Genomic DNA, 15756 nt, shown 5'->3' on the forward strand with positions numbered 1-15756 from the left:
ACTTGTGTGTGCGGCCTCCGGTTAGAGGCCGAGTGGGCACTATTTTGATTCCTGGACCTTATTGCAGGCACCTTGAGGTGCCTGCCACGGGATGCAGGGATCAACAACCACTCCCATTTCTCAATTGGAGCTTGGGTTATGGCTGGTTTACGTCTGTAACACAATCTCCCATAGAGAAATGTGAGTATGCAACCGAGACGGTTTCCCCACATCGTAATTAGGCACTCAGAGTTGATAGGAGTGTGGCAGGACCATGGAATATGGTGGGCAGAAAGGAGGGAGCAGGGACATGCACAAAGACATTTGAGGGCAAGTGGAAGGGGAGTAGAGGCAGCAAGCTAAGCACAGAGACTAAGCAGAGTGCTATGATGAGGTATTGAATTGGACAACAGAGGGCAAGAGGAGTGGGCAGGAACATCAAGTTTAAAGTAGGGCAGTGGCAGCACATCAGACCATGCAGGCCAGTAGGGAGGTGGCTTGTGCATGGATGTGGACAATCACAAGTTAGCTGTTTAGGGCAGGCAGGAATGGTAGCGGCAGAACAATAGCCAAAATCTCTATAATGAGGAAGCAGAGTCACGGACTTGGACAATGGATGGCAAGAAGGAGGGGGCAGGAGCAGCAAACTTGGATGGGGGCAGCACAAGTCCAGGCCACGCCCTGTGTTTAACCCCCCACTGTGCAATGCAATGGGCATAGCACTTAATGTTAATAAAACCTTAGAATATTACTATAAAAACAAACATTACAGGGTTGTTATAGTTAGGAAATAGAATTTGAAAAATCTTAGAAATTCACTGAAATAACCAAAGGTTACAGGCACTTTATAGTTAGACTCATACTTCACTCGTACAAAACCAATGATACTCAGTGGTTATAGTTACCTGAGCTGACTATAATGTATGCCCCTACAATGCACTGCTTATCACCTCACATATTAGATCAATCATGACATGGTCAATGATATTACTCTTGACATCACTGATGACATCTCAAATGACATCATCCAGTGATTAGAGTTTGTGTTTTCTAAATGTTTATGAGTATTAAACATATATACTAAGGTACTATAAAAGTACCGAATACACCCAGATATATAAATGTGGTTTGCTATAATATCTTAAAAACCACTGAATGGAATTACAACAAATAAGGGGAAGCATGACTTCTAGAACAAAATCTCTCCGTCTCTTAAATTCGGTGTAATTCTGTCCAGCGGTTTGGGCTGCAGGAGTGTCTAAAGATCTAGGTAATTCACTTGGGAAAAACACACTTTTTTTGACCTCCATCTTTTTATATGGTTCCAAAAGATTCCATGCACAGCTAGAATCAGCAGCGACTGTTTTGGGAATATTTTGTGAAGATTCATCAATGACTCAAAAGATATAGGCAAGTCAAAAAACACTAAAATTCCCTTGCCATCCAACAGCCCATACCCACCCTAACCCCCTAAAATTCCTTTGTCAATCAAAAACCCATACCCACCCTAATCCCAAAACTCTCTTGCCACCCTAAACCCTAACAAAACCTTTGCCACCCAAAGACGCATACCCACACTAAACCCTAAAAATTCCTTTTCTACGAAAAACCACATATCCATGCTAAACGAATGTATGATGTTCCAATACATACTTTTACAATGCATGCCTTTACAACTCAGTTTTTACATTGCACCATTCTTTACAATGCATTATTTTACATCGCATCTTGAGAAGAGTGTTGGAGTCAAGTTGCAGTAGTAGATTGATCGACCCTCCGCCCAGGAATATAATTCGGAGCCGTAACACAAGCACCTTGTGCCAGGCCATTTTTGAGGCAAGCGAGCTGGTAAAGAACACGAACGCTCGCATTCCGGATGAATTAGTTTAAAAGATTTCCACTTGGAGATACAAGAACCAGGAATCTTACATCTGCAAATACGCCTGTGATACCTCCAGTCCTCTGTATAACTCTTGTCCATCCTGATGAAGACCTTCGACAATAAGTGCCACGCTGAAGGTCGAAACGCATTGCTTTTTTGATGAGGCAAGCCTTAAAGAATTAGGGAACAACATTTGAAACGAATTCAAAATAGTGTCGCAAACTCAGTTTCCAAAAACCTGTAGGCTACCTCTCCTCGGCACCTTAATAGATTATCATCCTGAGAGGACTAGAAGAATATGAGTCCCTGGAACTCTATGTGAACAACGTAGGACTTTTCCTATATGTATAACATTCTACACATAGTTGCCTAAAATAGTATGAGGAGATTCTTTGTGTCTAGTATACAGAATTGTTGTTGTCTTTTATGTGAAGATTGTTCAAGTATATGACATTGTGTTTATTTGTCATTTGATTATTGTTAAGTTTTCTGAAACATTCTTGTTCTTTTTTAGTCACAGTTGCACAGAATCAACAGGTCTTGATGTAAGAATATGAAATGCAATATTTGTACAGCGAATACAATTAGTAGAAAATAAAAATCTACTCCTGAAAAGTTGAAAAGTTGATTTATGGTGACAGAGGTATTATGTTTTGCTAAGAGTTCTTTTACATCGCATGTCATTACATCGCATTTTCAGAAACTACCTTTACAATGCATTCCATTACATCGCATTATACATTTGCAACGCATACCATTAGAATGCATACCATTACATCGCATTTGAGGTAAGTGCTGGATAGTATAGGGGTAATTACTATTCTAACTCCAGTGAGTGCAACAGTAGGGTAAGTGTTGGAAAGTGCAGAGATAAAAATTACTATTCTAATGCCAGTGAATGCAACAGTAGGGTAAGTGTTGGATAGCGTAGGGGTAAAAATTACTATTCTAACTCCAGTGAGTGCAACAGTAGTGTAAGTGTTGGATAGTGTAAGGGTACTATGTGTTGTATGGTATGCATTGTAATGACTTGAGATATAATGCCTGCGTTGCAGTGACATACATTGTAAGGACATGCATTGTAGTGACATGCGATGTAATGGCTGCGTTGTAATGACATGCGATGTAGAGGATGTTGCGATGTAATGACTGCTCTGTAAAGGTCGTGCGATGTAATGACTGCATTGTAAAGGTTGTTTCCCATGCTAAACCATTAAAATTACTTTGCCACCCCAACCCCAAACAAATCCCTTACCACCCAAAAACCCATACCCACCCTAAACCCATAAAAATTAACTTGCCACCCAAAAACCCATACCCACCCTAAACCCATAAAAAAATATACCACCCAAAAATCTGTAACCACCAAAAACTCCAAAAATTCCATTGCCACCCAAAAACCCATACCCAACCTAAACCCTAAGAAATACCTTAACACACAAAAACACACACCTGCCCTAAACCTGAAAATTTCCCTTATCACCCAAAACCCATACCCACCTGAAACCATAACATTTACTTTGTCTCCCAAACACACACACCAATCCTGAAACCTAAATATTCCCTTGCCACCCAAAAACGCTTACCCACCCTAACCCCTAAGAAATCCCTTACCACCTAAAAACCCAGACTCACCCTAAACACAAAAAATCAATTGCCACCCAAAAACCCATACCCATAAAAATGAATTACCACCCAAAAACCAATACCCACCCTAAACCCTAAAAGTTCCCTTGCCACCCAAAACCCAAACCCACCTTCAACACTAAAAAATCCCTTACTATCTAAAAATCTATACCCATAGTAAACCCCACAGAATTCCCTTGCCCCCAAAAACCCTTACCCACCATAAACCCTAAAACATCCCTTACCACCCAAAAACCCATACCCACCATATTCACCCTAAACCTTAAAAAAATCCTTTGCCACCCAAAAACCTGTACAAACACTAAACCCTAAAAAAATCAATACCATCCCAAAAAAACATACCCACTCTAAACGCTAAAGGTTCCTTTGCCACCCAAAACCCAAAACCCATACCTACGCTAAGACCTAAAAAATCCCTTACCAACCAAATACCCATACCCACCTTAAACCCAAAATGTCCCTTTTCTTCCCACTCCAAAACCCATACCAACCTTAATCCCCAAAAAAGCCCCTTATCACACAAAAACCCATATCCACTGTCAACCCTTAAAAATACCTTACCACCCAAAAACCCATATTCAACCTAAACCCTAAAAATTCCCATGCCACTCAAAAACTCATACCCACCCTAAAGCCTAAAATAGCTTACCACCCAAAAACCCAAACCCACCCTAAACTCTAAAAATTATCTTGCCACTTAAATACCCATACCCACCCTAAACCCTAAAAAACCCTTTTCCACCTAAAAACCCATACCCGCCCTAAACCCTAAGAAATAACTTAGCACACAAAAACACATGCCCACCCAAAATATAAAACTTCCCTTGTCACCCAAATACCTATACAAACCTAAACCAGAGAAAAATCCTTTACCAGTTACCACCCAAAAACCCATACCCACCCTTAACTCTAAAAAATACCTTAACACCCAAAAACCCATACCCACCCTAATCCTAAAAAATCCTTTGTCATCCAAAAACCCATAAAAACGTTAAACAATAAAAAAAAACATTACTACCCAAAAACCCATACCCACCATAAACCCTAAAAGTTCCCTTGCCACCCAAACCCACTCTAAAACCTAAAAATTCCCTTGCCACCCAAAAATCCATATCCACCCTAAACGCTAAAAAATCCCTTACCACCCAAAAACCCATATCCACCCTACACCCTAAAAAATCCTTTGCCACCCAAAAACCTCTGAATAATGTCACAGTGTGGGACTTACTGGAGGTAACAGGAGGGGTCCTTGGGGGCCAACAACCCCTCCTGCAGGATTGCTGAGAGGTTGTTGGAGACCATGTATCCTATTTCCACCAATCTGCAAGTGCACCTTCTGCCACACTACTAGTTGGGAGATGAAGTCCCCTTGCTCTTGAGGGTCCTTGGAGGCCAACTACCCCTCCTATTACCTGTAGACCCCATCTCCCGGGGCCTAGACTGTAGTGTGTCATTACTTTTACACATTGGGAGCTGCTGACACGCAGTTCCCTGTGTGTAAAGGTAAATTATGCTTCGTTTTTAGCAAGCAAGAACAAAATGCTCTTGCTTACTCAAAGCAGAGCACTGTTTGCTATGGCATTGGTCAAGCGGTGCTCCAGCCAAGCCATAGCAAACTGCAATGTCCCGGGGAGGACACCCTGGGACATTGCTGGAGCTGGCCCTGTGGGGTGGCGGTCCCAGGGCCATCCAGAGTTCCACAAGGGTGGGCCATGCAGCCCCCTCTCCTTTGTTCAAATTTGCCTCAGGGACGTGGTGGGCCCCCAGTCGGGGCTCCGCAATGGACCCCCTGCATATATATGTATAATGCATATATATATATATTACCTACTGGCGGTCGCCAGTAGGTAGTTATAGTTAGGACCACGTTTCCATAGGAAATCCGCAACATTCTATTTTGAATAACTTTGGCGCCGGTCGACGAATCCTCGCGAATTTTTCAAAATAGGTGGGGCGCTACGCTCCGCTCCTTCCCTGAAAGTCTCGGGGGGATTCGTCAAGCGGGGGCTGAGATAAAAGGGGGGTCCCAAAACGCGTTTTTCCCATGCATTTTTCCATAGGACCTTTAGACAGGGCTACAGCCCGAACGGCTGAACAGAATTACTAGAAATTTGGCAGAGAGGTAGTCCTCAGGTCAAGGAAGTGCCTTTTGTAGGTTTGGTGTAAATCTGTTCAGTAGATTCTGAGAAAATAGCCTTTAAATCAATATATATATCTGAGCCAGCTTACGGTGCGCTTACGGTACGCTTACCGTACGCGTACGGTGGCGTGCGCGAGCACGATTCTGATTGGCTCTTAGATCTTAGTAAACATTCGAATCGGCCGAAACCAGGAAGCGGCGGCCGCCATTTCGTGTGTTTCACTCAGAAAAAGAAGAGTGATAACAAGAAAAGGGGGCAAGGAGGAGAGTTACAGACCCCCTAACATTTGTAAGGGGGTCAAAGAAGGACAGAAAAGTACAAAGAAAACATTTATTGATTTTAAAAAAAATCGCGGGGTACGCGTACGGTAAGCGTACGGTAAAAAAAAAAAAAAAAAGAAATGAAATGCAGATTTAAGTGTTTAGATATTAGGGGGCTCTAAAAAGAGCCGTTGTGTTTATGAAGTGATTTTTAAGTGGTACCTACAAGTAAGTACCGATGCAGAGTCTAAGGTTCAAGAGGAAGACTCTGTTCCCTTCATCATTGAAGTGCACACCATCTCCTCTATAAATGTCTTGCATGTCGTAACGCAAGTTGTTGTGGTAAATGGAACCCATACCATAGTCACGGAGGAAAGCAGAAACAGATTTGTTGATGTGCTTTCTTGCTTTGTCAATCTGTGGACAGAAATGATTGGACCAGTTCCATTTTTGCCTTTGGCATATGTTAGAAAACACAAAGGCAGTTTTAGGGAAAAGTGAAAACAGTTGTGCAAAGGTGTCCTTCATAAGCATTTCCAGACCTACCCCAGTCAAAGTGCCTAGGTCATTGCCACCACAGTGCACTATTATGAGGTCAGGGTGTTGGTTTTGCATGAAGGATTTCACCAATGGCATCAATTGGTGCCACTTTAACCCTCTCTGACCAATCCATTTAATGTCTACATTTGGCAAAGCAAGGTCTCTCACCATACCTGTTTTCTCTGCAAACTTTTCACTCCAGAAGACATAGCTGTGTCCTACAATCCACACTGTGAACATCTTCAAAGGAGATCTGGATGCACTCAGGAGGTGTATTTCAGTAGAATGGTAAAAAGAAATGAAAGACAGTTTGGAAATGGAGGCATACATATTTTTTTTTTAAAAAAGAACTGATTGGCTGTTTCATACCATTCTACACTAAAAACTAGGCTGTATGTGTAAATTTATAGAAGCATGTTTTGTATTGGTACAGAAAAATGTGTTACCAAAGAACAGTACTATGGATTTGCTGTTAGGTTAGAAAAGTCAAGCACTCTTGCTCTGTGGAATTGAAACATTGTTTGGCGAACTTCTGACCTAACTCCACACAGCAGTGTTCCATGAGCTGTTGCTATGGTAGCAGGCAGAAGTCAAGTTGGGGGAAGGGTACTAGGCAGAAGTCAAGTTGGGGGAAGGGTACTTTTGGAAAAGGGTTGGTTTTCAACCAATAGAAATGTGTGATTACATTTGAAAAAAAGGGGGAAGCACTGAGATTTGAAATTAACATGTATATATGTGGAAAAAGAGAGGGAAAGTTTGCCATTATCTGGTTCTGCTGAGAGGAGAGAGGTGTAAAGAACAGAGATCCTGGCTCTGATAATCTGCTGTTTGAGTGCCACATTTCTTTCACAACTAACTAATTTTAAAGGTGAGTTTAGAGTTTGAGAGGGGATGTATATGGTAAATTAAGAAATGAATAATAGAAATGCAATTCTTTTTGTTGAAGTTGTGTTTATTATTTTCTGTTTTGGGAGAAATTTAAATGTGAGGAACATGTAAAATAATATGGACTATGTTTTCACAATAAATTAAGGTGTACTGGTATAAAAAAAGAATAGTTTAAGGGTTTGAGGTTGGACTCAGTAATGCAAATACATTCAGCATCACTAAGGCTGGTTGCCCTTGCTGGAGTGTAGGCAGTCACCCAGGTTACAAATGGTGCTGGTCTGAAAAAGCAGTTTGGACATGTGCTTTTTAAAAAATCTGAAAAGTGGATTCATAATGTGTCAGTCTGTAAAAGTGATTATCACTTGCCAAAAAAAAGAGCAGTAAGTGTGCTTTCAAATTGGCAAAGAAATTTCGTTTTGTGACTAATGTGAAAACATAACTCTGTGTGCAAAGAGGAATTATAGACAGAGATTTATTGCGTATTACTCTGGTGATTTCACAGTTGCATTAGATGGAAAGGGGGAGCCATTTTTTGGTGCAGAAGCAGACTCTTAGCACATACCCAGCTGCTTACCATGTGGAATCATGCACAGTATTCACAAGCGAGTGGGGTTTGAGGTTTCAGTCAGTAATGCAAATACATTCAGCATCACTAAGGCTGGTTGCCCTTGCTGGAGTGTAGGCAGTCATCCAGGTTACAAATGGTGCTGGTCTGAAAAAGCAGTTTGGACATGTGCTTTTTTAAGAATCTGAAAAGTGGATTCATAATGTGTCAGTCTGTAAAAGTGTTTATCACTTGCCAAAAAAAAGAGTAGTATGTGTGCTTTCAAATTGGCAAAGAAATTTCGTTTAAGGGCCTAATGTGATAACATGACTCTGTGTGCAAATAGGAATTACAGGCAGAGATTTATTGCGTATTGCTCTGGTGATTTCACAGTTGCATTAGATGGAAAGGGGGAGCCATTTTTTGGTGCAGAAGCAGACTCTTAGCACACACCCAGCTGCTTACCATGTGGAATCATGCACAGTATTCACAAGCGAGTGGGGTTTGAGGTTTCAGTCAGTAATGCAAATACATTCAGCATCACTAAGGCTGGTTGCCCTTGCTGGAGTGTAGGCAGTCATCCAGGTTACAAATGGTGCTGGTCTGAAAACGCAGTTTGGACATGTGCTTTTTTAAGAATCTGAAAAGTGGATTCATAATGTGTCAGTCTGTAAAAGTGTTTATCACTTGCCAAAAAAAAGAGTAGCATGTGTGCTTTCAAATTGGCAAAGAAATTTCGTTTTCTGACTAATGTGAAAACATGACTCTGTGTGCAAAGAGGAATTATAGACAGAGATTTATTGCGTATTACTCTGGTGATTTCACAGTTGCATTAGATGGAAAGGGGGAGCCATTTTTTGGTGCAGAAGCAGACTCTTAGCACATACCCAGCTGCTTACCATGTGGAATCATGCACAGTATTCACAAGCGAGTGGGGTTTGAGGTTTCAGTCAGTAATGCAAATACATTCAGCATCACTAAGGCTGGTTGCCCTTGATGGAGTGTAGGTAGTCACCCAGGTTACAAATGGTGCTGGTCTGAAAAAGCAGTTTGGACATGTGCTTTTTTAAGAATCTGAAAAGTGGATTCATAATGTGTCAGTCTGTAAAAGTGTTTATCACTTGCCAAAAAAAAGAGTAGTATGTGTGCTTTCAAATTGGCAAAGAAATTTCGTTTAAGGGCCTAATGTGATAACATGACTCTGTGTGCAAATAGGAATTACAGGCAGAGATTTATTGCGTATTGCTCTGGTGATTTCACAGTTGCATTAGATGGAAAGGGGGAGCCATTTTTTGGTGCAGAAGCAGACTCTTAGCACATACCCAGCTGCTTACCATGTGGAATCATGCACAGTTATCACCAGCGAGTGGGGTTTGAGGTTTCAGTCAGTAATGCAAATACATTCAGCATCACTAAGGCTGGTTGCCCTTGCTGGAGTGTAGGCAGTCATCCAGGTTACAAATGGTGCTGGTCTGAAAACGCAGTTTGGACATGTGCTTTTTTAAGAATCTGAAAAGTGGATTCATAATGTGTCAGTCTGTAAAAGTGTTTATCACTCGCCAAAAAAAAGAGTAGTAAGTGTGCTTTCAAATTGGCAAAGAAATTTCGTTTTGTGACTAATGTGAAAACATAACTCTGTGTGCAAAGAGGAATTATAGACAGAGATTTATTGCGTATTACTCTGGTGATTTCACAGTTGCATTAGATGGAAAGGGGGAGCCATTTTTTGGTGCAGAAGCAGACTCTTAGCACATACCCAGCTGCTTACCATGTGGAATCATGCACAGTATTCACAAGCGAGTGGGGTTTGAGGTTTCAGTCAGTAATGCAAATACATTCAGCATCACTAAGGCTGGTTGCCCTTGCTGGAGTGTAGGCAGTCATCCAGGTTACAAATGGTGCTGGTCTGAAAAAGCAGTTTGGACATGTGCTTTTTTAAGAATCTGAAAAGTGGATTCATAATGTGTCAGTCTGTAAAAGTGTTTATCACTTGCCAAAAAAAAGAGTAGTATGTGTGCTTTCAAATTGGCAAAGAAATTTTGTTTAAGGGCCTAATGTGATAACATGACTCTGTGTGCAAATAGGAATTACAGGCAGCGATTTATTGCGTATTGCTCTGGTGATTTCACAGTTGCATTAGATGGAAAGGGGGAGCCATTTTTTGGTGCAGAAGCAGACTCTTAGCACACACCCAGCTGCTTACCATGTGGAATCATGCACAGTATTCACAAGCGAGTGGGGTTTGAGGTTTCAGTCAGTAATGCAAATACATTCAGCATCACTAAGGCTGGTTGCCCTTGCTGGAGTGTAGGCAGTCATCCAGGTTACAAATGGTGCTGGTCTGAAAACGCAGTTTGGACATGTGCTTTTTTAAGAATCTGAAAAGTGGATTCATAATGTGTCAGTCTGTAAAAGTGTTTATCACTTGCCAAAAAAAAGAGTAGTATGTGTGCTTTCAAATTGGCAAAGAAATTTCGTTTTCTGACTAATGTGAAAACATGACTCTGTGTGCAAAGAGGAATTATAGACAGAGATTTATTGCGTATTACTCTGGTGATTTCACAGTTGCATTAGATGGAAAGGGGGAGCCATTTTTTGGTGCAGAAGCAGACTCTTAGCACATACCCAGCTGCTTACCATGTGGAATCATGCACAGTATTCACAAGCGAGTGGGGTTTGAGGTTTCAGTCAGTAATGCAAATACATTCAGCATCACTAAGGCTGGTTGCCCTTGATGGAGTGTAGGTAGTCACCCAGGTTACAAATGGTGCTGGTCTGAAAAAGCAGTTTGGACATGTGCTTTTTTAAGAATCTGAAAAGTGGATTCATAATGTGTCAGTCTGTAAAAGTGTTTATCACTTGCCAAAAAAAAGAGTAGTATGTGTGCTTTCAAATTGGCAAAGAAATTTCGTTTAAGGGCCTAATGTGATAACATGACTCTGTGTGCAAATAGGAATTACAGGCAGAGATTTATTGCGTATTGCTCTGGTGATTTCACAGTTGCATTAGATGGAAAGGGGGAGCCATTTTTTGGTGCAGAAGCAGACTCTTAGCACATACCCAGCTGCTTACCATGTGGAATCATGCACAGTTATCACCAGCGAGTGGGGTTTGAGGTTTCAGTCAGTAATGCAAATACATTCAGCATCACTAAGGCTGGTTGCCCTTGCTGGAGTGTAGGCAGTCATCCAGGTTACAAATGGTGCTGGTCTGAAAAAGCAGTTTGGACATGTGCTTTTTTAAGAATCTGAAAAGTGGATTCATAATGTGTCAGTCTGTAAAAGTGTTTATCACTTGCCAAAAAAAAGAGTAGTATGTGTGCTTTCAAATTGGCAAAGAAATTTCGTTTAAGGGCCTAATGTGATAACATGACTCTGTGTGCAAATAGGAATTACAGGCAGAGATTTATTGCGTATTGCTCTGGTGATTTCACAGTTGCATTAGATGGAAAGGGGGAGCCATTTTTTAGTGCAGAAGCAGACTCTTAGCACACACCCAGCTGCTTACCATGTGGAATCATGCACAGTATTCACAAGCGAGTCGGGTTTGAGGTTTCAGTCAGTAATGCAAATACATTCAGCATCACTAAGGCTGGTTGCCCTTGCTGGAGTGTAGGCAGTCATCCAGATTACAAATGGTGCTGGTCTGAAAACGCAGTTTGGACATGTGCTTTTTTAAGAATCTGAAAAGTGGATTCATAATGTGTCAGTCTGTAAAAGTGTTTATCACTCGCCAAAAAAAAGAGTAGTATGTGTGCTTTCAAATTGGCAAAGAAATTTCGTTTTCTGACTAATGTGAAAACATGACTCTGTGTGCAAAGAGGAATTATAGACAGAGATTTATTGCTTATTACTCTGGTGATTTCACAGTTGCATTAGATGGAAAGGGGGAGCCATTTTTTGGTGCAGAAGCAGACTCTTAGCACGTACCCAGCTGCTTACCATGTGGAATCATGCACAGTATTCACAAGCGAGTGGGGTTTGAGGTTTCAGTCAGTAATGCAAACACATTCAGCATCACTAAGGCTGGTTGCCCTTGATGGAGTGTAGGTAGTCACCCAGGTTACAAATGGTGCTGGTCTGAAAAAGCAGTTTGGACATGTGCTTTTTAAAAAATCTGAAAAGTGGATTCATAATGTGTCAGTCTGTGAAAGTGATTATCACTTGCCAAAAAAAAGAGTAGTAAGTGTGCTTTCAAATTGGCAAAGAAATTTCGTTTTGTGACTAATGTGAAAACATGACTCTGTGTGCAAATAGGAATTACAGGCAGAGATTTATTGCGTATTGCTCTGGTGATTTCACAGTTGCATTAGATGGAAAGGGGGAGCCATTTTTTTGTGCAGAAGCAGACTCTTAGCACACACCCAGCTGCTTACCATGTGGAATCATGCACAGTATTCACAAGCGAGTGGGGTTTGAGGTTTCAGTCAGTAATGCAAATACATTCAGCATCACTAAGGCTGGTTGCCCTTGCTGGAGTGTAGGCAGTCATCCAGGTTACAAATGGTGCTGGTCTGAAAAGGCAGTTTGGACATGTGCTTTTTAAAAAATCTGAAAAGTGGATTCATAATGTGTCAGTCTGTAAAAGTGATTATCACTTGCCAAAAAAAAGAGCAGTAAGTGTGCTTTCAAATTGGCAAAGAAATTTCGTTTTGTGACTAATGTGAAAACATGACTCTGTGTGCAAAGAGGAATTATAGACAGAGATTTATTGCGTATTACTCTGGTGATTTCACAGTTGCATTAGATGGAAAGGGGGAGCCATTGTTTGGTGCAGAAGCAGACTCTTAGCACATACCCAGCTGCTTACCATGTGGAATCATGCACAGTATTCACAAGCGAGTGGGGTTTGAGGTTTCAGTCAGTAATGCAAATACATTCAGCATCACTAAGGCTGGTTGCCCTTGCTGGAGTGTAGGCAGTCATCCAGGTTACAAATGGTGCTGGTCTGAAAAAGCAGTTTGGACATGTGCTTTTTTAAGAATCTGAAAAGTGGATTCATAATGTGTCAGTCTGTAAAAGTGTTTATCACTTGCCAAAAAAAAGAGTAGTATGTGTGCTTTCAAATCGGCAAAGAAATTTCGTTTAAGGGCCTAATGTGATAACATGACTCTGTGTGCAAATAGGAATTACAGGCAGAGATTTATTGCGTATTGCTCTGGTGATTTCACAGTTGCATTAGATGGAAAGGGGGAGCCATTTTTGGTGCAGAAGCAGACTCTTAGCACACACCCAGCTGCTTACCATGTGGAATCATGCACAGTATTCACAAGCGAGTGGGGTTTGAGGTTTCAGTCAGTAATGCAAATACATTCAGCATCACTAAGGCTGGTTGCCCTTGCTGGAGTGTAGGCAGTCATCCAGGTTACAAATGGTGCTGGTCTGAAAAAGCAGTTTGGACATGTGCTTTTTTAAGAATCTGAAAAGTGGATTCATAATGTGTCAGTCTGTAAAAGTGTTTATCACTTGCCAAAAAAAAGAGTAGTATGTGTGCTTTCAAATTGGCAAAGAAATTTCGTTTTGTGACTAATGTGAAAACATGACTCTGTGTGCAAAGAGGAATTATAGACAGAGATTTATTGCGTATTACTCTGGTGATTTCACAGTTGCATTAGATGGAAAGGGGGAGCCATTTTTTGGTGCAGAAGCAGACTCTCAGCACACACCCAGCTGCTTACCATGTGGAATCATGCACAGTATTCACAAGCGAGTGGGGTTTGAGGTTTCAGTCAGTAATGCAAATACATTCAGCATCACTAAGGCTGGTTGCCCTTGCTGGAGTGTAGGCAGTCACCCAGGTTACAAATGGTGCTGGTCTGAAAAAGCAGTTTGGACATCTGCTTTTTAAAAAATCTGAAAAGTGGATTCATAATGTGTCAGTCTGTAAAAGTGATTATCACTTGCCAAAAAAAAGAGTAGTAAGTGTGCTTTCAAATTGGCAAAGAAATTTCGTTTTGTGACTAATGTGAAAACATGACTCTGTGTGCATAGAGGAATTATAGACAGAGATTTATTGCGTATTGCTCTGGTGATTTCACAGTTGCATTAGAAGGAAAGGGGGAGCCATTTTTTGGTGCAGAAGCAGACTCTTAGCACACACCCAGCTGCTTACCATGTGGAATCATGCACAGTATTCACAAGCGAGTGGGGTTTGAGGTTTCAGTCAGTAATGCAAATACATTCAGCATCACTAAGGCTGGTTGCCCTTGCTGGAGTGTAGGCAGTCACCCAGGTTACAAATGGTGCTGGTCTGAAAAAGCAGTTTGGACATGTGCTTTTTAAAAAATCTGAAAAGTGGATTCATAATGTGTCAGTCTGTAAAAGTGATTATCACTTGCCAAAAAAAAGAGTAGTATGTGTGCTTTCAAATTGGCAAAGAAATTTCGTTTAAGGGCCTAATGTGATAACATGACTCTGTGTGCAAATAGGAATTACAGGCAGAGATTTATTGCGTATTGCTCTGGTGATTTCACAGTTGCATTAGATGGAAAGGGGGAGCCATTTTTTGGTGCAGAAGCAGACTCTTAGCACATACCCAGCTGCTTACCATGTGGAATCATGCACAGTTATCACCAGCGAGTGGGGTTTGAGGTTTCAGTCAGTAATGCAAATACATTCAGCATCACTAAGGCTGGTTGCCCTTGCTGGAGTGTAGGCAGTCAACCCAGGTTACAAATGGTGCTGGTCTGAAAAAGCAGTTTGGACATGTGCTTTTTTAAGAATCTGAAAAGTGGATTCATAATGTGTCAGTCTGTAAAAGTGTTTATCACTTGCCAAAAAAAAGAGTAGTATGTGTGCTTTCAAATTGGCAAAGAAATTTCGTTTAAGGGCCTAATGTGATAACATGACTCTGTGTGCAAATAGGAATTACAGGCAGAGATTTATTGCGTATTGCTCTGGTGATTTCACAGTTGCATTAGATGGAAAGGGGGAGCCATTTTTTAGTGCAGAAGCAGACTCTTAGCACACACCCAGCTGCTTACCATGTGGAATCATGCACAGTATTCACAAGCGAGTCGGGTTTGAGGTTTCAGTCAGTAATGCAAATACATTCAGCATCACTAAGGCTGGTTGCCCTTGCTGGAGTGTAGGCAGTCATCCAGGTTACAAATGGTGCTGGTCTGAAAACGCAGTTTGGACATGTGCTTTTTTAAGAATCTGAAAAGTGGATTCATAATGTGTCAGTCTGTAAAAGTGTTTATCACTCGCCAAAAAAAAGAGTAGTAAGTGTGCTTTCAAATTGGCAAAGAAATTTCGTTTTGTGACTAATGTGAAAACATAACTCTGTGTGCAAAGAGGAATTATAGACAGAGATTTATTGCGTATTACTCTGGTGATTTCACAGTTGCATTAGATGGAAAGGGGGAGCCATTTTTTGGTGCAGAAGCAGACTCTTAGCACATACCCAGCTGCTTACCATGTGGAATCATGCACAGTATTCACAAGCGAGTGGGGTTTGAGGTTTCAGTCAGTAATGCAAATACATTCAGCATCACTAAGGCTGGTTGCCCTTGATGGAGTGTAGGTAGTCACCCAGGTTACAAATGGTGCTGGTCTGAAAAAGCAGTTTGGACATGTGCTTTTTTAAGAATCTGAAAAGTGGATTCATAATGTGTCAGTCTGTAAAAGTGTTTATCACTTGCCAAAAAAAAGAGTAGTATGTGTGCTTTCAAATTGGCAAAGAAATTTCGTTTAAGGGCCTAATGTGATAACATGACTCTGTGTGCAAATAGGAATTACAGGCAGAGATTTATTGCGTATTGCTCTGGTGATTTCACAGTTGCATTAGATGGAAAGGGGGAGCCATTTTTTGGTGCAGAAGCAGACTCTTAGCACATACCCAGCTGCTTACCATGTGGAATCATGCACCGTTATC

The sequence above is a fragment of the Triturus cristatus genome, chromosome 3_1, assembly GCF_964204655.1.
Source record: "Triturus cristatus chromosome 3_1, aTriCri1.1, whole genome shotgun sequence".
In the NCBI taxonomy this organism is placed as follows: domain Eukaryota; kingdom Metazoa; phylum Chordata; class Amphibia; order Caudata; family Salamandridae; genus Triturus; species Triturus cristatus.